Consider the following 25,676-nt stretch of genomic DNA (forward strand, 5'->3'; position numbering starts at 1 on the left):
TAAAAACTCATACTGTGCATCCTATTGATATAGTCATCAGTTGGTTTGTGATTATTTGGGTTCATCAAATCATATTGAAATCTCCGCGATAAATATTTTTTGTTACCTATTGTGGAAAATGTTTTTTCCACCCACTCTGTAAAAAATTCCAGACTTGACCAGGTGACCTGTATAAGCAAGTACAATAATATTTTTGTTTTTGCATCGAGTAAGGTGGACCCCTGGGGGTCCAGGCCGGGGTCCAGGGTGGAGCCAGGCCTGGGGTTGGGGCTCTCGCGCGCGAGTGCCTGGTGGTCGGGCCTTAGCCCATGGGGCCCGGCCGGGCCTTCAGCCCGAAGGAGCAACGTGGGCCCACCCTCCTGTGGGTTCACCACCTGCAGAGGGGGCCATGGGGGTTGGGTGCAGAGGAGAATTGGGTGGCGGTCGAGGGCGGGTGGCCCGTCGGCCCGGTCCATGCTCACAGCACCTGGCTGCTGGGACGTGAATGTCACCTCGCTGGGGGGCAAGGAGCCTGAGCTTGTGCGGGAGGGTTGAGAGATACCGACTAGAGATAGTCGGGCTCACCCTCCATGCACAGCATGGGCTCTGGTACCCAACTCCTGGAGAGGGGCTGGACGCTTCATTTTCTGGCATTGCCCACGGGGAGAGGCGGTAGAGCTGGGGTTGCATTGCTTATTGCTCCCCAGCTCAGTCCGCCATGTGTTGGAGTTCACTCCGGTGAACGACAGGGTCGTGTCCCTACGCCTTCGGGTCGGGGACAGGTCTCTCACCATTGTCTCGGCCTATGGGCCGAGCAGCAGTGCAGAGTACCCGACCTTCCTGGAGTCCCTGGGAGGGGTACTAGATAGCGCTCTGACTGGGGACTCCATTTTCTCCTGGGGAATGTCATGTGGGCGGCAACAGTGAGACCGGGAGGGGGGTGATCGGGAAGCACGCCTCCTGATCTGAACCCGAGTGGTGTTCAGTTGTTGACTCTGTGCTAGTCACAGTGTCCATCACGAACACCATGTTCGAGCACAAGGGGGTCCAGAAGTGCACGTGCACCAGGACACCCTGAGCCGGAGGTCGATGATCGACTTTGTAGTCGTATCATCTGACCTTCAGCCACATGTCTCGGACACTCGAGTACAGAGAGGGGCAGAGCTGTCAACCAATCACCACCTGGTGGTGAGTTGGATCCGCTGGGAGGGGAGGAAGCCTGTCAGATCTGGCAGGCCCAAACGTATCGTGAGGGTCTGCTGGAATGACTGGCGGAACCCTCTGTCAGGGAGGTCTTCAACTCCCACCTCCGGGAGAGCTTCTCTCAGATCCCGAGGGAGGTTGGAGACATGGAGTCCGAGTGGACCATGTTCTCCACCTCCATTGCTGATGCGGCTGCTCGTAGCTGTGGTCGCAAGGTCTCTGGTGCCTGTCGCAGCAGCAATCCCCGAACCCGGTGGTGGACACCGGAGGTAAGGGATGCCGTCAAGCTGAAGAAGGAGTCCTACTTATCTTTGTTGGTAGGTGGGACCCCAGAGGCAGCTGACAGGTACCGGGAGGCCAAGCGTGCCGCAGCCCGTGCGGTCACAGAGGCAAAAACTCGGGTCTGGGAGGAGTTCGGGGAGGCTATGGAAGAGGACTATCGGTCGGCCTCGAAGAGATTCTGGCAAACCGTCCGACGCCTCGGGAGGCGGAAGCAGCTCTCCACCGGCACTGTTTACGGTGCGGGTGGGGAGCTGTTGACTCTGACTGGGGATGTTGTTGGGCGGTGGAAGGAGTACTTCGAGGATCTCCTCAATCCCATCGTCACGTCTTCCGAAGAGGAGGCCGAGACTGGGGACCCAGAGGCGGACTCATCCTTACCCAGCAGAAGTCCCGAGGTGGTTGGAAAGCTCCTCGGTGGCAAGGCTCCTGGGTGGATGAAATCCGTCCTGAGTACCTTAAGTCTCTGGATGTTGTGGGACTGTCTTGGCTGACACGCCTCTGCAACATCGCGTGGCGATCGGGGACAGTGCCTCTGGATTGGCAGACCGGGGTGGTGGTCCCTCTGTTTAAGAAGGGGGACCGGAGGGTGTTCCAACTATAGGGGGATCACACTCCTCAGCCTCCCCGGTAAGGTCTATTCCAGAGTACTGGAGAGGAGAATTCGACCGATGGTCGAACCTCAGATTCAGGAGGAGCAGTATGGTTTTTTGTCCTAGTCGCAGCACACTGGACCAGCTCTACACGCTCCATCGGGTGCTCAAGGGTTCATGGGAGTTCGTCCAACCAGTCTACATGTGTTTTGTGGATCTGGAGAAGGCATTCGACCGTGTCCCTCAGGGCACCCTGTGGGGAGTGCTCCGGAGTACGGGGTCCGGGGTCCTTTGCTAAGGGCTATCCGGTCCCTGTACGACCGCAGCAGGAGCTTGGTTCGCATTGCCGGTAGTAAGTCAAACCTGTTTCCAGTGCACGTTGGCCTCCGCCAGGGCTGCCCTTTGTTACTGGTTCTGTTCATTATTTTATGGACAGAATTTCTAGGTGCAGCCAGGGTGTAGAGGGGGTCTGGTTTGGGAACCACAGAATCTCGTCTCTGCTGTTTGCGGACGATGTGGTTCTGTTGGCTTCGTCAAATCAGGACCTTCAGCGTGCACTGGGGCGGTTTGCAGCCGAGTGTGAGGCGTCCGGGATGAAAATCAGCACCTCCAAATCCGAGGCCATGGTTCTCGACTGGAAAAGGTGCTTTGCCCTCTTCAGGTCGGTGGAGTGTCCTTGCCTCAAGTGGAGGAGTTTAAGTATCTTGGGGTCTTGTTCACGAGTGAGGGACGGATGGAGCGTGAGATCGATAGACGGATCGGTGCAGCGCCTGCAGTGATGCGGTCGCTGTATCGGACCATCGTGGTGAAGAGAGAGCTGAGTAGGGGGGCAAAGCTCTTGATTTACCGATCGATCTACGTTCTGATCCTTACTTATGGTCATGAGATTTGGCTCATGACCGAAAGAACGAGATTGCGGGTACAAGCGGCCGAGATGAGTTTCCTCTGCAGGGTGGCTGGGCGCTCCCTTAGAGATAGGGTGAGGAGCTCGGTCACTCGGGAGGAGCTCGGAGTCGAGCCGCTGCTCCTCCATGTCGAAAGGAGTCAGTTGAGGTGGCTCGGGCATCTTTTCCGGATGCCCCCTGGACGCCTCGCTGGAGAGGTGTTCCGGGCACGTCCCATTGGGAGGAGGCCCCGGGGAAGACCCAGGACATGCTGGAAGGATTACATCTCTCGGCTGGCTTGGGAACGCCTTGGGGTTCCCCCGGAGGAGCTGGGGGAGGTGTGTGTGGATCGGAAGGTCTGGGCGGCTTTGCTTGAGCTGCTGCCCCCGCGACCCGACTCCGGATAAAGCGGAAGAAAATGGATGGATGGATGGATGGATGGATGCATCGAGTATCTCTATTGTTATGCATTCTAATGTGTCATACATTGTCATTGTCATATTTCCTATTACTTTGAATTTAATGTTATTATGGACATACGAGGTCTGTGATAAAAGTAACAGACATTATTATTTTTTTCAAAAACCATATGGATTTGAATCACGTGTGATTACATCAGACATGCTTGAACCCTCGTGGGCATGCGAGAGTTTTTTTCACGCCTGTCGGTTACGTCATTCGCCTGTGGGCACTCTTTGAGTGAGGAGTGGCCCACCCTCTCGTCGTTTTTTCATTGTTTAGGAATGGCTGAGAGACTGCTGCTTTGTTTGATAAAATTTTTTCAAAACTGTAAGGCACAACTGAGTGGACACCATTCGATAAATTCAGCTGGTTTTCGGTAAAAATTTTAACGGCTGATGAGAGATTTTGGTCTGGTAGTGTCGCTTTAAGGACGGCCCATGGCGCCTGATGGCGATCTGCGCTTCGAGGCGGCAGCGTCTCGCCGTTTCAAGTTGAAAACTTCCACATTTCAGGCTCTGTTGACCCAGTAAGTCATCAGAGAACAGAAAACTTTCAGAAGTCGTCGGCATGAGGAGTTTATTCGGACATTCCATTGTTAACGGACATTTTGTAATGAAAGAACGTACGGGCAGAGCCGCATGTCGGGCTGCACCCGACCGCGGGGGGTCACGACAGGAAAAACACCTCTGTTGGAAACCTTAACGGGCAAGTTGGAACATGCCCAGCTGTTAAACAATTTCTCAGTTACTCACTTGTTGAAAGCCATCAAAAGCCGCCTGAATTTTACAAATGGTTTTCAACACGGAGGTGTTTTTCCTGTCGCAGCGCACACAGATTTTGCGCGCACGTCTTTCATTACAAAATGTCCTTAAACAGTGGAATGTCCGCATAAAGTCCTCATGCCGGCCTCTTCTGAATCTTCTCTGTTCTTTCACGATGTCCTGGGTGAATTAAGCCTTAAATTAGAATGTTTTCAGGTCGAAACAGGCCGACGACGGTGCCTGGAAGCGCTGCATGACGTCCCGCTCCGTGGGAAGTCCTTACAGTGACAGAAACACCCCATAATCTCTCATCAGCCGTTAAACTTTTCACCGAAAACCAGCTTAATTTCTCGAATAGTGTCCACTCGGATATCCCTCACAGGTCCAGAAAAAATGTTGATAAAGCAACGCGCACCGTCCGCAGCAGTTATTCAGACAAAGAGATTCCGACGGGCGGGGTGGAGCACTCCTCACTCAAGGCCTGCCCACAGGCGAATGACGTCACCGACGCGTGAAAAAACTCACGCATGCGCACTCACGCACGTAAAAACATATGAATCAAATCCATTTATTTAAAAAAAATAATAAAAAGGACCGCTTTTTTCATCACAGACCTCGTATATAGCAACTCCACCTCCCATTTTATTTCCTCTCTTTACATAGTTCAAGCTATAACCTTCTAACTCGAAATCTATGCCTTTATCCTCATTAAACCATGTTTCTGAAATCGCAATAATGTGAAATGGCTGGGTAAATTGTTGTAAATATTCTTTGATGTGGATGAAGTTACTATACATGCTCCTACTATTGAAATGAATAATTAAGAGTTTTTCTTTGGAGTCATCAAAATAGTTATAATCATCTTCAGATAAATATTTGCAATCTATTGGGTTGGATAATAAGGTTATCAGGATCTAATTCATCTTCCAAATCTAATGCCCTATAATCAGAGTACTCAAATGATTTCAGTTCCAAGTGTCCATAGTCCAGAATCCTTTGTTGTATCCCTACATCATTTTCTTCCATGATAGAAGAATTACTGTTGGATGTCATTATATTGGTGCAATACAGTTATGTTTTATCCTCATTCGTATTTTTTTAGTTCTTCTATGTCTTTGATGACGAGTACCTTGGCTTCCTCAGGTGTACCTTTAAGTTTAATGTATACTTTGCAGTTCATAAACCATTTGTTCTGTATTTTGTTTTGTTTCCGTAAATATCTGGCTTTCTTAGCAATGTCCGCATTCCTTTTTGTTAAGTGGTCGTTCAAGTAAACATTCGTGCACTTTAGCTTTTTCCCTTTTTTCATTAGTGCAATTTTGTTTTTCCTGTTTACAAACCTCAAGATCACAGCTGGCGTGTTGTTGTCCCTAGCTGGCAGAGGGTGACAAGCCTCGATGGTATCCACGTCCAGATTAATGTCTCTGGTTGCGAGAAAAGCTGCCACATGTTGTTCCACGGAGCTCATCTCCAGCTCGCCGGCTCTGTCCTCGCTGTCTGCAGTCACAGCATGCACGTATGACCGGGTTTTAACTTCAACCTGATCACAATAACATCATTAATTCTTGAATATTGCTCCAAGTCATCCACTCTTCGCTCCAGTGCTGCAATCTTCCTGTCCCTCTCCTCGACTTGCGCCCGTAGTTTTGCGACTTCTTCCACAAGATGCAAAATCTTGTCTTGTTTAGACTTAATGTCACAAACGTCATGTGAGAGAAAGTCAAGTGCCTTCCTAATGTCCTCATTTTCCTCCATTAATGGGTTTTTTTTCTGTGGCATGACGACGAGAAGACTGAGTTAGCGGCTAACCGATAGCTAACCTTTAGCTTCTGCTCACCAAACAGCATAAAATGACACCCAAATTTACACACAGAGGTTTAATCATTGTCCGATCTTAACAGCAAATATCCACAATCCTTACTCGTAATCCTTAATCGTCCATAATATTTCCGTGAACAAGTACTCACGACACAGTTCAAAACAACCAAGTTCTCAGTATACTCAACAACTCTCTGCCAAGAGTTGTTGAGTATACTACTATTGAGAATTGAATCACAAAGAAGATCCAAATACGAAAGAAATCAGAAAGAATTGATGGTGGTGATGGATGATGGGTGATTGTTGTAGTTCATTGCTCTACCATGAGTTTTATATTTTGTGAATTTTACTTAGGGGTGGGAGTTTATAAGTTATACTTCTTCCCACTCCTTTTCAGGTTGAGGAGGCACAGTACATGTACCGGTGTGACAATTGGTGATAAATGTATGTTTGTTTTTATATCTGTATAGCAAAAAATAGGTGTCTGAGGGTATGCGAATGAGACTATATGTGCCTTAAAAGTTGAAATAAACTTGAAACTTGAAACTAAACTATGTCTGGAACGACCCATTTTACTCAGCTTTTCAGAGAGAAATGCACGACTACCAGCATGTACAACATTTGCCGCCTTCGACCTAAATAAGGACCACCTGTTGAGTTTAGCCTTTACAGAATAGAATAGAATAGAATACAATAGAATAGAATACGAGTAGAGCCTTTATTGTCATTGTACATATACATAGATACACACAATGAAACGTGTCCTCTACATTTAACACATCCTAGTTACAGTTAGACACAATCCAACCACTAAGAGCAGTGAGCAGTCACAGTCCGGCACCCTGGGTGTAATAAGGGTCACAGAAAGAAAAATGCAGACATTGTTTTTTTTTTGTTTTGTTTTTTTTTTTGAACAGCCTAATATTTCTTTTCCTTCACTTTCTGTGACATAATACATTTCATACAGTTTTCTTCATGTTTTGATTTGGAATAGAATGTGCAGTGTTGCCAATGCATTTGTGTGTATGGAAATAAAAGCTATTTTAAGGATTTGAGCTTTACTCACTTTTTTAAAAACACACTGCTATTATTTTGAACCAACTGTATGTGTATAAATGGCTGTCATTCCTAATGGTTCATGCAATATTTTTGTTAAACACTTTGAATTAAAGCTCAAAGTCTACATGACAAACACATCTTGATTGTTTTTTTTTTTAACTCCATTGTGGTGGTGTACAGAGATAAAATTACAAATATTGTGTCCCTGTCTAAAAATGTATGGACCTCACTGTATGGGCTGTATGTGTGTCCCAAGTGCATCCTGCACAAATAGTCCATTGGACAAGAGTAATCTTGTCAGTCTCTCCATCTTCTGGACATTTCCTTAGCCTGATGAGTCACATTAGATGACAGGAGGAAGAGTAATTTCGATGTCACATTCCCTTAGCTCAATCTCGTTGACGATCTCAAAGACGAGGGTGTTCTCACTAAAAATTAATCACATTTGCCTTTTTAATGGCATCCCTCAGCCCTCTGCCAAGAATTCACAATTGACTTCCTGATTTGGGTTCTCAAGCTACTTGGTATCTCTGGTTGTGACAAAGTGCTTTCAAAGGGTGTATGAGCACTTTCACCCCACCTTTGGCCCTCACTCGTCAGTCATGACACTGCAGCACCCCGAGCCTAACTGGCAGAAGGCCATCCATTTCCTACAGATACACAGAGAAGCACAGGCTGGATGTGAAGTTGAAATACTGTAAGTACTCACACTGGGTATTTATTTGCCATAACTGCTGAGAAAACCAACACTTAAGATGAAACAGAGAGACCTTTATTTTAACATGAGACCTTTATTTTAAATTTGCCTTTTTCTACCAGCGTTTGATAACTTTTGATGATGAAGACATAAAGGAAGAAGAAGTAGACTCGTTATTGTCATTGTACATATATGAATACAGACAACCAGATTTGTCTTCTGCATGTAACCATCCTAATTACAGTCTGACACAGTGCAACCACTGGGAGCCGTGGGCAGCCACAGTACAGCACCCGCAACCAACCACTAATGTAGAGGTGCTGCCTTGGTCAGGGGCTGAGAAAGGAGAGGGACCTACTGAGCACGATGCTGATGGTTGGAGGAAGCCGGAGTGCCTGAACAAAGCCCACTCAGACACGGGGAAAACATGCAAACTCCACAAAGGAACTGAGCATGAGTGGAATCAAAACGCAGACATTCTTTTTGCAGTCCTAACCACTGATCCACCATGCTGCCATGGCTCACATTTCTGGTGTTCATTTCTGGGTATGTTTATTATTATTATTATTATTATTATTATTATTGTTGTTGTTGTTGTTGTTCATTCATGGCCCTGAAGTGAGTTTCCTGGGTGTTAGTTTCTCTTCATAGTCTCTTGTGATATTTTTTCCTATGTTACACTCTCTCCAGCACTTTTACTCTGACATCTCTTCGATGTTCACTCAGTGTAGCTTAACTTACTGTTTCTGGTCTTTCGGGTTCACAAGTTGTTTCATTGGTTACTGGGCTTATACCTGCCGTAACAGCCTGATGTCCTTTATGCCTGCTCTCTCATGTTATTTCCTCATGTTTGCCTCTGAGTTTTTGACACATGCTGCCTGTCCGTCTTTGGGTCACTGTCTTTGCTGGACTGATCTCCTGTGTCCTGACTTCTGCCTAAACAAGAGATCAAGAGAACTGCTCGCTCTACTGAAGACAGTAAAACTGTTTGTTTGCGTTGTGATGTTACTTTTTTGACTGCTGCAACAAAGCCAGCTTTATATACTTATGTTGTGGTTGTCTGTCTTGGGGTCCTCTCTCAGAGTCAATACAGATGCACAGAATTCTAGTGGACTGAGAAATTTAGATTAGACTCTTAAGTGGAAGGGTTCTTGATGCCCACCTCTGCTTCCCAAGTGTCTCTCAGTCCTCAAAGGCACAAGACCCGGGAAACATGAATGTCACTGCTGAGATAAATCAATGGGAATGAATGAATGAATGAATGAATGAATGAATACAGCCTTTATTGTCATTGTACATACACATACATACAATGAAATGTGTCCTCTGCATTTAACCCGCCTCAGTTACTGTTAGACACAATCCAACCACTAGGAGCAGTGAGCAGCCACAGTCAGGTGCCAACTGCAGATGTAGAGACTCTGCCTTGGTCAGGGGCAGAGAAAGGAGCAGACCCTAAATAAGCATTTTTTATTATTATTATTATTGTCCATTGGATTCTATGACATGCGACATATGTTACCCCGTAACATGATAACTAAGCATGATACATGGTCCAAACTATTGCTTTTTAAAACCCTGTTAACTCAGCTAATAATTTGCATCATTCTTTAACAAAATTGGAGCAACTTTAACTTTTGACCCCTGTGCAAACTGAATCTGACCTTTGTCACCATTTTTGCTGTTTTTACCCCATAACCCCCTGATCATTCAGTCATAGATTGTCCAAACTATACATTATTGGAATCTTTACGATCAGACAAATAATGTGGCGTAGTTTTCAAAATGATTTGAGCATTTTTAATTTTGACCCCTGTGTAATTCTTCAATTGACCCCTAGCTGGCTGCCTATTGAAAATTCAAGTGGCCAGCTGTTTTTTTTTTCTTTTCAAAAGAGTAATGTCTAAGGAGTATTTGTGCCAGCTTTGGTGCTTGTATCACCATTTGCACGATTTTGCTCTAAATATTCTCTTAGCTGCTGCACTAAAACTGGAGTACCCGGAGGAAACTCACGCAATAATAATAAATGTAATAAACAATGAGCAGGAAACCCTGTGAGACAGCGTGTCGTCTGCATAGAGTTCACTTTGGTGATGACAGGAAACAGCCCTGCATGAGCAGAATAAATGTCTCTACAAGTTTGACATGTTCACCACATACAGATACATGTCAATCAGTGAAAGTCTGGATCTTAGTCTCAACCCAGGATAATCATAAACCAGACACTCTGATTCCACGCTCAGCTTCTCAAATGCTAGAGTGAGGGTATCTATTGATTCTGCAATGATCACAGCATCATCCACAAAGTCAATGTCAGTAAACCTTTACCTAAGCTAACAAAAGCACCTAAACCAGTGTTTTCCACAATCCTACCCAACGCCCAGTCCATGCAAGTGCTGAACAGTCTCATCATCATCATCTGCTGACAAATAGTCAGTTTTGTCAAGTGGCACCTGTCTAGCAGAGAAAGTTGCTACTACCATTAATAAATTTTTCACTGTATACCAAAGATTTGTCAAAAAAAAGAAAAACTTTGACATTGCATTTTAAAAGACAATGCATCTACTACAGGCATTTATATTATTCCATGGAAAGATTTTCCAAACATTTTGTAAAAATCTTACAGAAACAATTATTGATCCATTGAATTACTTTTCATGTGATGACAGGATGTTTCATTTTCTCAGTAAAAACAGAACTTCTTTCTCCATCAAATATTCAAGCAGACCTGTAATTCCTTGTGAGGGAGAAACCCTGTAAAAATAAAGTGAAACAAAACACTGTTTTAAGAACATTCTGCCAGATTCCTGTTTTCTATAAATGAACTGCTGTGGCATAAATGCTTTAAAACACTTTGACATAACGTGCTGGGCCCAGAGACCCTGGGCTTCTAAATAATGGAAACACAGTATGGTCACAACAGCTGTCTTCCTGTAAGAACTTTCTTTTTCAACGATTTTGGTCACATGTCACGTCATTCATAATGAACCAGCACAAATTGAGATAATTCACCTGATTCTTATTGCAAAAGCCGACCAATCAGCAGTGCTGTACTTCACAAAAAGACTGCAATTGAAGCACCGGTAAAGTTATAGTTATCCTTGATTCTTCCTATTTCTGCTGTTTGTATTTAATTCAGATGTTGTGTATTTCTTTATGATTGCAACATCTGTTTGCTCCCAGTGCCACCTCACTCTGTCAGCCACCCTCTTCTCAGTAATTCCTGTTCTGACCCGCAAGAGTCACTGACACGGCAGCACCAGCTGCTGCTCAAACTTCACCATACTGGTCATGGTGACACAAAGGGACGGCTGTCTGCTTCACTACTTTTCCAAGATTAGCAGTTTTTGGAGAAGATAAGGTTCATCCCACTTTGTCTCTGAAAAAGACCAGCTCTAATAAAGACCTTATTATATAAGAATATGGAGATCATTATATCAGGTCAGGATCAGATCTGGGAGCATGCGCTGGTCCCGTACATTGCCACAACCACCACACCATGGAACTGTCTGGAATTCAGGGAGCAACCATCCAGGTAGACCAGCAGTCCATCCCCACTACTCAAAAGTAGCATCTATCCCCTTGACTTAATGAGTCACCTGCATGCTGGATCACGCACAGAGAAAGCATGCCACGTGGCCAGAATGTTGCAGGTAGCATTCCTTCACAATGCAAGTGATACTCCTCATCTTAGCCTCCCAAAGTTACCATTTGAGTGACACAACATCTCTCCAGCAGTACCCAAGAGACCTCTGCATCATCACAACAAAATTAATACACTTGCAACTTGCGTTACCTAAAAGCACATCTTGATTGTTTCATTTCAACTTCATTGTGATGGTATACAGAAGCAAACTTCATCAAAACTGTCCAATTGCTGACAGACCTGACTGTAGTCTTGATCCAGGATGATGTCAAACCCAGACCCTCTGATTCCTCACTCGGCTTCTCAAGTAATCAGGGTATCCATTGATTCTATAAAGATCACAGCATTGTTCAAGAAGTTCAGACATTTTATTAAATATTCTCATTGTACAGAACTGGGTACTTTGCATTTATGTTGAAGATATTTTCAATATTTATATAAAATATAGGCTTGTCAATAATTCTGACCAGGACTGTATGCACAGATTTTTTTAATGTGACAATCACAATGTAATATTGCAATTTTAAAGAAAGGTATGAACCCTGTCTCGCAGTAATAGAGATTAAAAAAGAAGAATTTGAGGCAGATTAATCATCCTTTTGACCCAAGAATCAGCTCTCCAAAAAAAAAAAAAAAAAAATTCACATAAAACTGTCAATTACCATTTAGGAAATCTTGCTCTTCCAAAGACTGGGGTGATCACACAACAACAACAACAACAACAATAATAATAATAGAGTACGTAGTAGTAGTAGTAGTAGTAAAACACTTTAAATACAAATATTTACAAAGTGCCCAACATAATTAAACATCAGGCCTCAACAATAAAATACAATTCTATACCCACACGAACAGTTAAAATTAAATGTCAAGTGCAAATAAACATATAGACAGCTGGTATAGTTAAAATAATGACAAACAGCCAAAAAGAAATGTTTTAAGATTAGCATTAAAATTCGCACAACCTCTACCCGTCTGTCAGTTCATGAGTCTGAAGTCATGTAGATGATAGAGAAAGCGACATACAGAGGAAAGAAGAAACACTCAGCCGGAACAACGAAAGAGAGTGTTGACTATCAACTCCTTTAGTTTCTCCACAAATACACACAGCTGAGTGATGTCACTACACCTCTCCACAGTGACATATATGATTGTCGACAGATTGTTGGAGTGATTTTACTGCATTAGTCAATCAGATTAGGCTCAAATCTGACCCCTACTGGATAAACATTTTAACATTTCACACACAGACATGGGAGTGAACGATGAAGCTCATTTCAAGAATTTCTGACAGAGATACAGAGATAAAATGAAGTATATGTCAGCCATTATATTATTTTAATACCTAGTGGGGGAATTTTTATTTATTTTATAGAGAATCTACGATTGTTGACATCTGTGCAATGTGAAAATTCAAACAACAGCTCTAGCTGTCATGATATTTTCATTGGTGTGACAGTTTTAGCAGCATCAGATCCATAACCTGTCAACCTTTATGACTGATCAAAGCATTTTGTCTGGTTTTCTCATCGGCAGAGACATTGAAGGTGGAAGAGTCTATAAACAGATGCTACCCACCGACCTCAGAGAACATGGTAGAGGGGCCAGATGTTCCGATGACCCTACAACCTTGGCACCAGCTGAGGTGGCGGTGATGTAGATGTATCATGGCAGAAGAAAGTGATTCAGTTGCTTCAAATGCTCCCATTTCCCAACTTTTTCTGTGTCAGTCTTTACCCCCTAAACCAGACCAATCCTGGAAGGCAGATGAAGTTGGGGAAGGACAAAGACAAAGATAGCAATACAGAGCAGAGACAGAGGGAGGGACGGCTGGTCAGTGGTGCTGACGGTTGTCACAGATGTTGAGTTCAGCACAAAACTCTGCCAGAAGCCATCATGTCAGGACCGAGTTAGTCGAATGAACAAGAACAACTCCAGGCCCTGCCACGTTAAATCTCACTCAAAACTCAACAGCTGTTTTTTGAATGAATACAGATGCAAAATAATGATAATCATGCTACTTACAGCAACTGCTTACAAGTAAACAGCCTTCTTGACCACACCCAGTGCACATGGTGTCTCATTAGCTCAGCAATGCTGCGGCTCTTTTGGAGAAGGCAAAAGTCTTTTTGGCAGGCACTGTCTGAAGGAAAAAATAGCCTGAAATAAAGGACTTTTTTCTCAGCAGTGCTGGTAGGCCACAAAACAATTACAATTCTGAAGAAAAAATGTGTAGTAATCGATCTGATCCTTGTATCATCTAATTTGTCCTTTCGCTTTCTGATAGTTAAGAAAACCAAATAACCGGTTTGTATATATGACTCCTTTAATAATTATCTAATTAGATTTCATATTTTAAATTTGTCCATTGAACATTAAAATCTGGATGAAAAACAAATCAAATGTTTTTAATGTGTTGCAAGCCTGTTTGAGTTAATTAATTAATGGTCATTAAAACCGAATCAACATTTTGTGCATGAACGTCAGTAAACGCACAAACTCCCACATTTGAGATTTAACAATAAGTTATCAAAGCAAGTTAGTTTGGTATAAAATGTTTTGACATCTAACATGTTTATTGCTCTCAGAAACGTGTCTTTATTTACAGACCAAGTCACTGACATCAAAACAAAAACCGGAGCAAAGTGTGACTGAAGGCCTGATATACAGTAGGTGCTGTAATTAATTAATCTAATTAACACTTTATTTTGACAGCCACAATTTAATACTTAATAGCGACAGCCTGCAGTTATTACTTATTTACGAGCTAACGATTAGCTTACCGTCATGCTTCATGTCTTCGTCTCTAGTGGTTCGTATCTTCATGTTCATATTGTTGTATGAATTCCCAAAGTCTTCTGTACTTTTCAATCGTGTTTTGTCTAGCCGCCAGCAGCTTTCTCTTAACAACTACTCACACAGCAGTAAACACACGGAGTCCACCATTGTTTATATTTGTGTCGTGTATAAAACGACGTCACTGCAGTTTGCTCTGCTGACCCCGTTCACGTTGAGGAGGTACTATTTGTAGTAGAAAAGGACGCGCCTGGAACCAAACCGAGTAGAGCCGAGCTGAGTCGAGCCAAGTAGTGCTGGTTGTGTAGTAGAAAAGTGCCTAAAAAGTCCTTTGTCCCTCAGACCATCAGACTGTACAACTCCTCACTCGGGGGGGAGGAGGAGTAACAGGAAGACAGAAGACGGGAATGAGAGGAACAGTAGTAGCCGGTAAACCACTATTGATCAGGTATTTCACTGGTATTTCTGACTTTCACTTTTCATACTCTGGGTGTTTCTTACCTTGTGTGCTGCTATACAATGCTGCTGGAACCTCAATGCCCCTGAGGGAGTCTTCCACAGGGATCAATAATGTTCTATCTTATCTAACCTAATCTAACATGGAATCAGTGCAGCCTCACACAAACAGGATGTTAAGGATGTCCCATTATTGGTGCAGATAGCTTTATGTTCACTTCTGGATTGAGTAGTAGATAAAATGGTCAATCGGTGGCTGAGAAGCAAAAAACCCAACTTCTGGGATTGTGTTTTTCTGGATCAAGGCAAAGATCCAGGCTTTCAATGACTTCCTGGACTTTTTGCCATCAGATGCGGTGAAAATGTTGAACTTGTGGAGAAATTCAATTATGTCGACAGTGACGTTCATGTCTCTGGGTCCTCGGGCTTTGAGATCAATAGATGTCTGGAAAGAACTTATGGAGTCATGAGGATGCTGGACAGAGATGCTTGACGAAGTCAATATTTTATTACATTTTTATTTATTTATTTTTAATGCCTTCTCATGGTCCATCAGGGCCTGTGGCCTACATTGTTCTAGGAGTAACATTTTCACAGGTTTAAAAACAATATCAAAATGCAAATATCACCACGATGGAGCAAACTCTGTGAACACAACGCTAATAGACAACACTAAACATTACACATCACCAAAAGAGAAGTGTGACATGCCGATCTAAATCTGTCCTTTCTGTCTCCGGGCCTGTTGGCAAAAAGCAGGTCAGCTGTAGCAGGCAGATTGTGTGAACAGCAGAATAAGAACATCTCTCCACAGGCCGTACCAAGGTGTCTAACACACACACACACACCTAACACAAACACACACACACACACACACACACACACACACACACACACACACACACACACACACACACACACACACACACACACACACAGAATAAACCTACGTCCCAACACACAATGAAGCATGTTTCATCACACTACGCAAGTCAATTAGTCTTACTTAGTTCATAAACATTAAATACTAAAAATCATGAAAGAACAAAACTAATAATTCCATAATATTTTATGGCCTGTGACACCATGAAGATGTTAGCCAGCATATGCCAATAGCCCCATTTCCACCGAGCGGATCCGTTCGGTACAGCACCGTATGTTACGGGTCGGAATGGTTAAGTCTGACCTTGTCTTGCGTTCCACCGCCTAGCAGAATCCTTTTGTCTGGTAGGCGGAGAATGTAGATGTTGACATTCACGTCAAAGAGAGCATGTACACTTTTACACTGCCTCACCTCTCCACATGGAGACCAACACAAAGTAATTTAAATTTTTTTAAATTTTATTTACTTTTGTTTTATTTTTTCTTGGTGGATCATGGATTTATTTTCATCACATGCAGAATGCTGAAGAATCAACTGATGACTGTGGTAAATGCTGACCGTGAATTAATTACTCTTGTTGTGGCACAAAGCGCGGGTGTCACCGACCGAAAGGACCCCCCCTAAAAACCGGCCACCCTGCCTTCACTGCACATGCGTCATCACCCTCGTTTCTGGTTAAAACTGCACTCCAGTCATCAGAGTGCCACAGATACACCAGCTGCTAGCTGCGCGTTCACTGCGCCTCCGTCATTTCAAAGCGTCAAGGATTATCGCTTCGTTCTGGTTAAAACTGCACTCAGTCATCATATATCTCAGCGACAGATATCTGAAGCATAAAAGACAGAGGAAATGATCAGAGTGCCACAGATACATCAGTTGGTAGCTGCTGCATTCACTGCGCCTCCGTCATTTCAAAGCATCACTAATTATGGCCTTGTTCTACTTAAAACTAACTTCAGAATGATTGAAGGGGTTGTATCTTTATTGTGATGGTTAATAATCCCATTAATCCATATGATTGCTTTAGGTGAACTGAGACCGTCTCAGACAAGCTGCTGAGCTCCGAAACGGCGAATGTCCAGTGGAGGCAGGGCGGAACAATTTTTAGGGGGGACTGTTCAGTCTGCGACACAGGCGTCCCTTGATTCAGGCTGAAAAATGCACGGGGCAGACAAACACAGAATGACTTGTTTAAAAACACTACGTTCGTTTAGGCATGACAAGAACTAGTATTTTCAGATGTTGTTTTCCAAAATCAGGATGCTTTATGTGGATAAGTTTTCTTCAGCCTGTGACAATGATCAGTCCGAAATGGTATAACAGGTAAGATTAAGACTTAAGATTAAGACTTATATTTAAGTATGTGAATAGTTTTAATATCTGAAACAGTCTAAACTTTTCACATGAGGACTGCAGCTTTCAGTTGTTGAGCCAATCAATGGACAGCATCAATGGACGTATTTCGATAACGTGTGTCAACAATCACATAACTCACCTACAACGTATGGCCATATGCTGGCATACGCCGAAAATATTGTGTAAGGCCAAACCTTTTCATCAAACTCGCTGTACTACGCCGTATACTAGCATGCTTCAACATGCTCTTAATTTATACAAAACTTAATTTATAAAAAAACTTACCCATACTTAATGGACATGCATATTCTGCATATTTTTAATACGTCAGCATATGCAGGCTAAAATGTCAAGGTGCGACAGTGGCCATTAGATTAGTTCAAGTGCACAGCAAGGATTATTGTATGCAGTGCATCTGGAAAGTATTCACAGCGCTTAATTTTTCCCACATTTTGTTATGTTGCAGCCTTATTCCAAAAAGAATGAAATTCACAAACCCTATAATGACAATGTGAAAAAGTTTGACATTTTTGCAAATGTATTTAAAAAAAAGAAAAAAAAAATCACATGTACATAAGTATTCACAGCCTTTGTTATGAAACTCAAAATTCAACTCAGGTGCATCCTGTTTCCACTGATCATCCTTGAGATGTTTCTACAGCTTTACTGGAGTCCACCTGGGGTAAATTCAGTCGATTGGACATGATTTGGAAAGACAAACACCTGTCTACATAATATGCATATGTCACGGACATGAATGAGCGAAGCTCATCAGCATCTCACCATGTCATTTAGGTTCTTGACAGTAGGGCTGCACAATATGGCCAAATTATCGTATCACAATATTGTCATATAAATTATCATGTAAATGTCACTTATATACATGCTGTCCATATTCTTGAGCTGCTTAGGTGGGTAGGGAGAGTTCCCATGGGATAAAAAAACTTTTCAACCTACCATCCCTGGTTCTCAAGACCAGGCAGCTAAGTGGCTCTACTCTCTCTCTCTCTCTTTTCTAAGATATTTAAGTGTACCTCAGTAAACACTAGTAGAGTTCCAACTTATATTTGGAATGTATAATAGAAGATATACCTTACTGAATTTTAATATCGATATACGATATGACTAATGATTGACACAAAGTGCAGCAACAGTGAAAATTAAACATTCTTAAACAAAACAGTAATAATACCACACTCATTTGCACTCATCATAAGGTTAGGATACTGCGCCCTCAAAAAGTATTGGAACACTAGGAATTTCACACATTTTAATTTGTTTATGCATTTTAAATACAAGAAATACAAAAAAATAAAGAATAAAAATTTCTAAAATTATCTTCCTTAAAATCAAAGGGAAAGCAAATCTCTAAAACTTGATAAAACCTGTAAATATAATCAGTTTTATTGCCAGTTTTCTTTAGACAAGTCCGGGGATGGAAACATGAACATTCCAAGTCACTGAATATTCTTGGGCTTTATTTACATCAATTATGAAGAAATACAAATTTTCTTTCACCAAAACATCAAATCTAGGCTTTCATCTCAAATGTACTTTCTGTCAAATTGTAGCTGAACTTTCAGGTCTTTTTTTAAAAAAATCCTCCTCTACACCACTTCATCAGGAAGCTGGATTTTATATTTTAACTAATTTATATTAAGTTGTAGAGATTTGCTGTCAGTTTTGAGTTAAGGAAGATAATTTTAGAAAAAAACATATTTGAAATGGAATAAACAATTAAAATGTGTGAAATACCAAGTGTTCCATACTTTTGAGGGCAGTTGAGAAACACTGAGGAGCAGCATCTTACATCTCATATATAGTGCAGCAGATAAGAGAATATTTAGAGTGGAATCCTGCAAATGGTTGATACAAACATCAAATTTGGCACAAATAATCCATAGACATTAACTCTTTAAAAAAAACTGATTGAAAATTCAAGTGCCAATCAGTTTTCTTTAAGAGTTCATGTTCAGACCATGAGAAACAAATTCTCTATCTGATGAGACAAACATTAGCTTGATGCCAGGCATCACGTTTGAAGGAATCAAGGACCATCCCTACAGTGAAGCATGGTGGTTGCAGCATCATGCTGTGGGGATGTTTTTCAGCAGCAGGAACTGGGAGACTAGTCAGGATTGAGGGAAAGATGAATGCAGCAATGTACAGAGACATCCTGGATGGAAAACCTGCTCCAGAGCACTCCTGACCTCAGAGTGGGGCAACGGTTCATCTTTCAGCAGGACAATGAGCCTAAGCACACAGACAAGATATCAAAGGAGTGACGTCAGGACAACTCTATCCTTGAGTGGCCCAACCACAGCCCAGACCTGAATTTGATTGAACATCTCTGGAGAGATCTGAAAATGGCTGTGCACCAGCGTTTCCCATCCATCCTGATGGAGCTTGAGAGGTGCTGCAGAGGAATGGACAAAACTGCCCAAAGATAGGTGCACCAAGCTTGTAGCATCATATGTAAGAAGACTTGCTGCCAAAGGTGCATCAACATAGTATTGAGCAAAGGGTGTGATTACTTATGTACAAGTGATTTCTTAGTCTTTATTTTTTTAATAAATTTTCAAAAATAAAAAAAAGCAACCCTTTTCATGTTGTCATTTTGGGGTGTTGTGAGAAGAATTTTGCGGGGGAATTTTTTTTTACTTCATTTTGGAATAAGGCTATAACATAAAATGTGGAAAAAGTGAAGCGCTATGAATACTTTCGGGATACACTGTATATAAAGTGCCTAACGTGTGTGTGTGTGTGTGTGTGTGTGTGTGTGTGTGTGTGTGTGTGTGTGGTGTGTGTGTGTGTGTGTGTGTGTGTGTGTGTGTGTGTGTGTGTGTGTGTGTGTGTGCCATATATAGATAAAGAGGTGGAGCGTGGGTGACACTGTGCATGACCTGAGCAGGAGAAATGAAGCCCAAACACCAACATACTCAGCAAACAGGCCAACATCAATTTGGGTGTTTATTAATTAATTAATTATTGATAAGGTTGATGCCATTTGGGCCAATATTGTTGTGTGGGCCGCTGAAGAGGAGGTACTGCTGGCCCACCACCACTAGAGGGCGCCCTGCCTGGAGTGCGGGCTCCAGGCACCGGAGGGCGCTGCCGCCTTACCAAAGAGGTAACAATCTCCGCCTACACATACGTGTGACTATAATTGTATTCTTGTTGATTATTTGTAGGACAGCTGACTACCGGACAGCATTTGGATAAGTACTCACCTTCCTACACTTCTTGATTGTTGTTGACGAGAGGTGGAGGTGGACTCTCCACCCTCCGTGTTGCTGGGTGCAGCTGCACCCACACCTGACTGTTTCTGTTTCTTGCCAGCAGTACCGGATCCGACGAGCGGAGGCAGTGGCCACCTGGGAATTCGGGACTTGGCGGCTCCAGTATTCCCGGGGTTCGGTGGCAGAGGAAATCGGGTTGGTTCCGGTTCGACTTGGACAGACGTCTCCTATCGTCGAGCCTGCCCACACGACACCGTTGTAATTGACTCGTTTCAATATTGTAATCGGTTGTATTTGTTGTGCCTGTTTCACAACAGTAAAAACAGTGTTATTTGACTCCTCCATTGTCCGTTCATTTGCGCCCCCTGTTGTGGGTCCGTGTTCCTACACTTTCACAACACAATATATCACTATCCCCGGTGTGTTATTGTGTAGCAAATCAGTGCTCGGGTGTTTTTAGTAACTTTCAGCCTGTGTCAATGACTGTGCTGACAGGAATAGTTAGGCATCTAAAACCCTCTTCCTGTCCCACTGACCCGGTCCCCACTTGCTTTTTTGAGGAGGTTTGGGACACCATTGACTCTTTTGTCAGAGAAATTATTAATAGTAGTCTATCTTGTGGAATTGTGCCTTCCTTTTGTAAAAAAAGCTATTGTGGAGCCACTGATCAAAAAACCAGGTTTGGATCCCACGACTTTTTCAATTATCGACCTATGTCTAAGTTACCGCTTGCACGGAAAAATTTTAGAGAAATGCGTCTTTGCACAGTTGCAGCCTTTTTTAGATAGAAACGGAACATTGGATCCATTTCAATCAGGGTACAAGGCATTTCACAGCACTGAGTCTGCACTTTTAAAGGTTTTTAATGATCTCCTTTTAACAACTGATTCTGGCAGTTCAGCCATTTCAGCGCTTTTAGACCTCACTGCAGCTTTTGACACAGTTGACCACGCAATTCTTTTAGATCGCCTGAGAGACTGTGTGGGTGTCAGGGGGACTGTTCTGGAGTGGTTTAGGTCGTACCTGTCGGAGAGGTCTTTCTCCGTCAGGCTGGCGGACTCCACCTCGTCTTCAGCCCATCTTCATTGTGGAGTCCCCCAGGGTTCTATCCTGGGACCCATCCTTTTTGCTTTTTATCTCCTCCCACTAGAGAGATTTTTAAAAAACATGACGTGGCCTACCATTTTTATGCTGATGATTGTCAAATCTACATGCCTATCGCTAAAAACAGCCTTTGCCCCCTGACACCCCTACTGGACTGTCTGTGTGACGTCAGGGCTTGGTTGTCACAGAATGTTTTTAAACTTAATGAGGGCAAGACAGAGGTTATGTTGTTTGGAAGTACCCTCATTGACTTGGGACCTCTTATGGATTTTGTACGTCCCAAGGTCACCAGCCTTGGCATCACGATAGACAGCGATTTTAAATTTGATAAACAAATCAATTGTTGTGGGCTGGGGTGTTTGGCTGGCTTTGTTTTTGTTTTCTGTTTCTCCCACCAGGTGGTATGCAGGACTGAGTGGCTGACGTGTGGCTGAGTATTAGGACCTCACCCTGAACACCTGAGGCTTGTTATCACGTGCAGGTCATCAGGACTCACAGCTATGGTGTATCTGTCTTGATCAGAGCTTGCTGCACTTAAACCTTGAATGCACAGTGTGTGATTGCCAGAGACTCGACCTTGTGAGCAGACGTGTGAGATCAACGTCAGGAGAACAATCTCACCATTACGGACGCAGAGACCACTCCAGGTTTGACGCCACAGTCTGTGAAGGAGGATTGGGTGAGGTCTCACGCTCTTCAGCACACTTCCTGAGGTAATTTGGTTTTGGTGACTTTCATGAAGTAATGATAGTGGATTTGGTGTCCCTCACACCTTGTTATATTGAGCTGTTACGCTATGCTAATCGCCTAATCAGCTTCTGCTGCAGTGGAGATTTGAACTGAGTTGTTCCGTGCCTGCAGGGTGAGAAGCTGAGTTATATTAAAGCCAGGAAGTGTTTGCTGATTGTGTGCACCTTTGAGCTGTGTCTCTCTGTGTGGAGAGAGTTGGACTCACCTTATGATTTCTTCCTTCACAGACTCGGTTTGTCGCAGCCACCTGGGGGGTGTCGGCGGGGTCCCTTGGTCCGAACTGCTGTGGCTCTGGACCATTTGCGCTGCTGAGAGCGCGCCGTGTTTCCACCTCACCAGACCGCGGACTTTTTGGGTTGTTTATCACTCCACTCACTATTATGTGTATTAAATTCTGTTACCTTTTGAACCGTGCTCTGCTTATTTTATGCTGGGTCCTGTCAAACGCTGGGTCGGTGCTCCGACCGCGTCCGACACATAACATCAATGGTGTTTTGAAATTGTGCTTTTATCGTCGTCTTTTATCAAAGGTAAAACCGTTTTTATCTTTCAACCTTTTTGAGCAAGTTGTGTACTCTTTTATTTCAAGTCGTCTGGACTACTGTAACGCACTTTATTTTGGCATTAGCCAACGGGCTCTTTCCCATTTGCAGTTAGTCCAGAATGCTGCAGCGCGACTTTTAACAGGAGCCATAACCCAATTCTTGCATCTTTGCACTGGCTTCCTATTAATTTTAGAATCGATTTTATTGTTTGTTTTTAAAGCTTCGAATGGAATGGCCCCTCAATACATCACTGACCTCCTACAAATTTACTCTCAGGCTCGTGCTCTGAGGTCTGAGGGCCATTTCATGGTACCCAAGACGAGATGTAAAACCAGGGGGGACAGGGCTTTCTCTGTGGCTGGCCCCAGACTTTGGAACGCTCTGCCCCTCCATGTCCGAACAGCCCCCACAGTGGAGTGTTTTAAGTCTCGTCTGAAGACCCACTTTTATTCTCTGGTTTTTAACACTGAGTGAGTTGTGTGGTCCTCTGTTTTATTGGTTTTGTTTTTATTTTGGTAGATTTTATTGGTTTTATCTTTTGTATGCTATATGTATTTATTTATTTATCTTGCACATTTTAGTTAATTTTATTGTTAATTTTCTTATTTTTAATTTTTGACTACTGGGGTTTTATCTATCGTGATTCTATTGTATGTGCAGCACTTTGGAACATTTTTGTTGTTAAATGTGCTATATAAATAAAGTGGACTGGATTGGATTAAGGCAGATGAGAGTGAGAGAAAGAGGTAGACGAGTCCGTGTGCGAGGTGGAGGTATAGTTGGAAGGGCTCAAGTTACTGATGAAATTCAGGCAACTATAATTGATCATGTTATAAATCATGGCCTTTCACATAGAGAGGCTGGACAAAGAGTCCAACCTGTTGTAAACAGAAACACTGTTGCCTCAATTGTCAGAGTTTTTCAACAGGAGAACAGGTAATGTTGTTATAGGCCTATACAATATATACAGACATATCTGCAGTACGTTAATATACAGTACTTCATGTAATTTTTTCCACATTCCCATTTCATATATTTGTTATAGAATCGCAAGGCTACCAGTCACTGGTGGTAGAAGAAGAATTTTTCATGCTGAACAGGAGGCAGCCATTGTCAACATGGTTGTGGCAAATATTACCATTAGGCTGCGAGAAATCAGGGCTGCAGTAATTGCAGATCAGGGAATATTTAAGAAATAGAAATACTGTGAGCGAGACCACCATAGGCCGCATCCTCAGGAGGAACCATATGGCAATGAAACAGCTCTACTGAGTTCCTTTTCAAAGGAACTCTGATGCTGTGAAGGAGGCCAGATGCCAATATGTGGAGGTAAGGAACCATTACTATACTGTTACTATCTGCCTTGTAATATCATGCAGTTACTGCAGAGTCAACTAGAGTCACTTTTACGTAACTGTAAGTTTGACTTTTTTTTCTTTAGAGAATAATGGAGCTTGAAGCCGAGGGGGTACATCACGTCTTCATTTATGTAGATGAGGCCGGCTTCAATCTGTGTAAAGTCAGAAGACGAGGAAGGAACCTCATTGGGCATAGGACCACTATTGCAGGTCCAGGGCAGAGGGGCATCAACATAACTATGTGTGCTGCCATCACTGGAGATGGCAGCACACATAGTTCCAATCTCCAATGATGGTGTCCTGTGCCATATCCCCACCACTGGCCCCTACAACACCGACCATCTCATACCATTCCTGAATGCTTTTCATGACATGCTGATCCCGCCTCAGGAGAGAGGGCTGTTGAGGCCTGGCTTGCCACTGTTCATCATCATATGGGTCAATGTGGCATTCCACCACTCTTGTATTGTAAATGAGTGGTTTGCAGTCCACCCTCGGATGATGGTGCAATTCATTCCACCATATTCCCCTTTTTTGAATCTGATAGAGGAATTCTTTAGTGCTTGGAGATGGAAGGTTTATGATCATCACCCCTATGGTCGGATGCCCTTGCTCAATGCAATGACTGCTGCAGCCCAAGATATTGATACAGTGGTGTGGCAAGGCTGGATCAGGCATTCCAGAAGGTTTTTCCCTTGCTGCATTGCCAGAGAGAACATTGAATGCGATGTGGATGATGCCATGTGGCCCATTCGTCAAGACAGAAGAGACTGAGTGTCAATCGTACTGTACTCTTACTGTACTCTATAGTATAACAAACTAACATCATGAAGGTACAGAGAGCTGCTACATAGCATCCAAAATTACATCACAAAATAATTTCATTTGATATAAATACCGCCACACACGTCTTATCTGTTTGGAGAATTAACCACACAACAAGCCATATTATTATAGATATTTTCATGAAATGTAAAAAAAAAAACTAGAAGCACTCGGAAAGCACAAACCTCCGCCAAGGCCATAGGGTCACTGACGTCACATGGAATACCCTTTGGCAAAGAGACTTATTCCACGTTGTTTCACGCATCTACCGTCATGTTTCAGATTCAGTGGTTAACCCTCTGGGGTCCAAGGGTTAACAGTCCACTCGCCTGGCATAAATGTTTTGTTATTGCTGTTAACAGCTCTCCCTGGATCCCACAATCAAGTTTTATGTCTCTTTTTTTCAGGACAACCTGTACTTTCAAATATATATGCTATAGTTGTAGAGAAGCTTGAATCTTCGACTGGACTGGGTTGCTTGACGTGAGGACGTTTCGCTTCAAATCACAGAAGCTTCCTCAGCTAAAATTCTTGCTCTGGTAGTCTGACTTCTGTCTTGATTCTTGTAGAGAAGAATAAACCAGAACCCAACAAAAGCTGGAGTTTTTTAACCTAACCAGACCCCTCCTACTGAGAGGCCGACTGCTATAGGCTAGTGACTAAACAATAGCTCTAATTAGCACCTATTGTGCTCTAGTTAGCACTCTCCTAATGAAGGAATGGAAGCCTCCCCTGATGGCTCCCTTGACGACTCTCCTGATGACGTGAATGACTCATTACCATGAACAAAAGACTGAAACTACTTTGACCTGAGTACCCCATTGTAAACAGGGGACAAAGCTTGTCTGAGACCCGCCCCCCGGTTGAGGCTGGGTTTCAACTGTTTTACAAAGAATGCTTCCTTGACACCTCTCTCAAACCATTTCTTCTCTCTGGCTAAGATTTTAACTTCCTTGTCCTCAAACGTGTGGTTAGTGTCTTTC

The sequence above is a fragment of the Thalassophryne amazonica genome, chromosome 1 (assembly GCF_902500255.1).
Source record: "Thalassophryne amazonica chromosome 1, fThaAma1.1, whole genome shotgun sequence".
Classification (NCBI taxonomy): Eukaryota; Metazoa; Chordata; class Actinopteri; order Batrachoidiformes; family Batrachoididae; genus Thalassophryne; species Thalassophryne amazonica.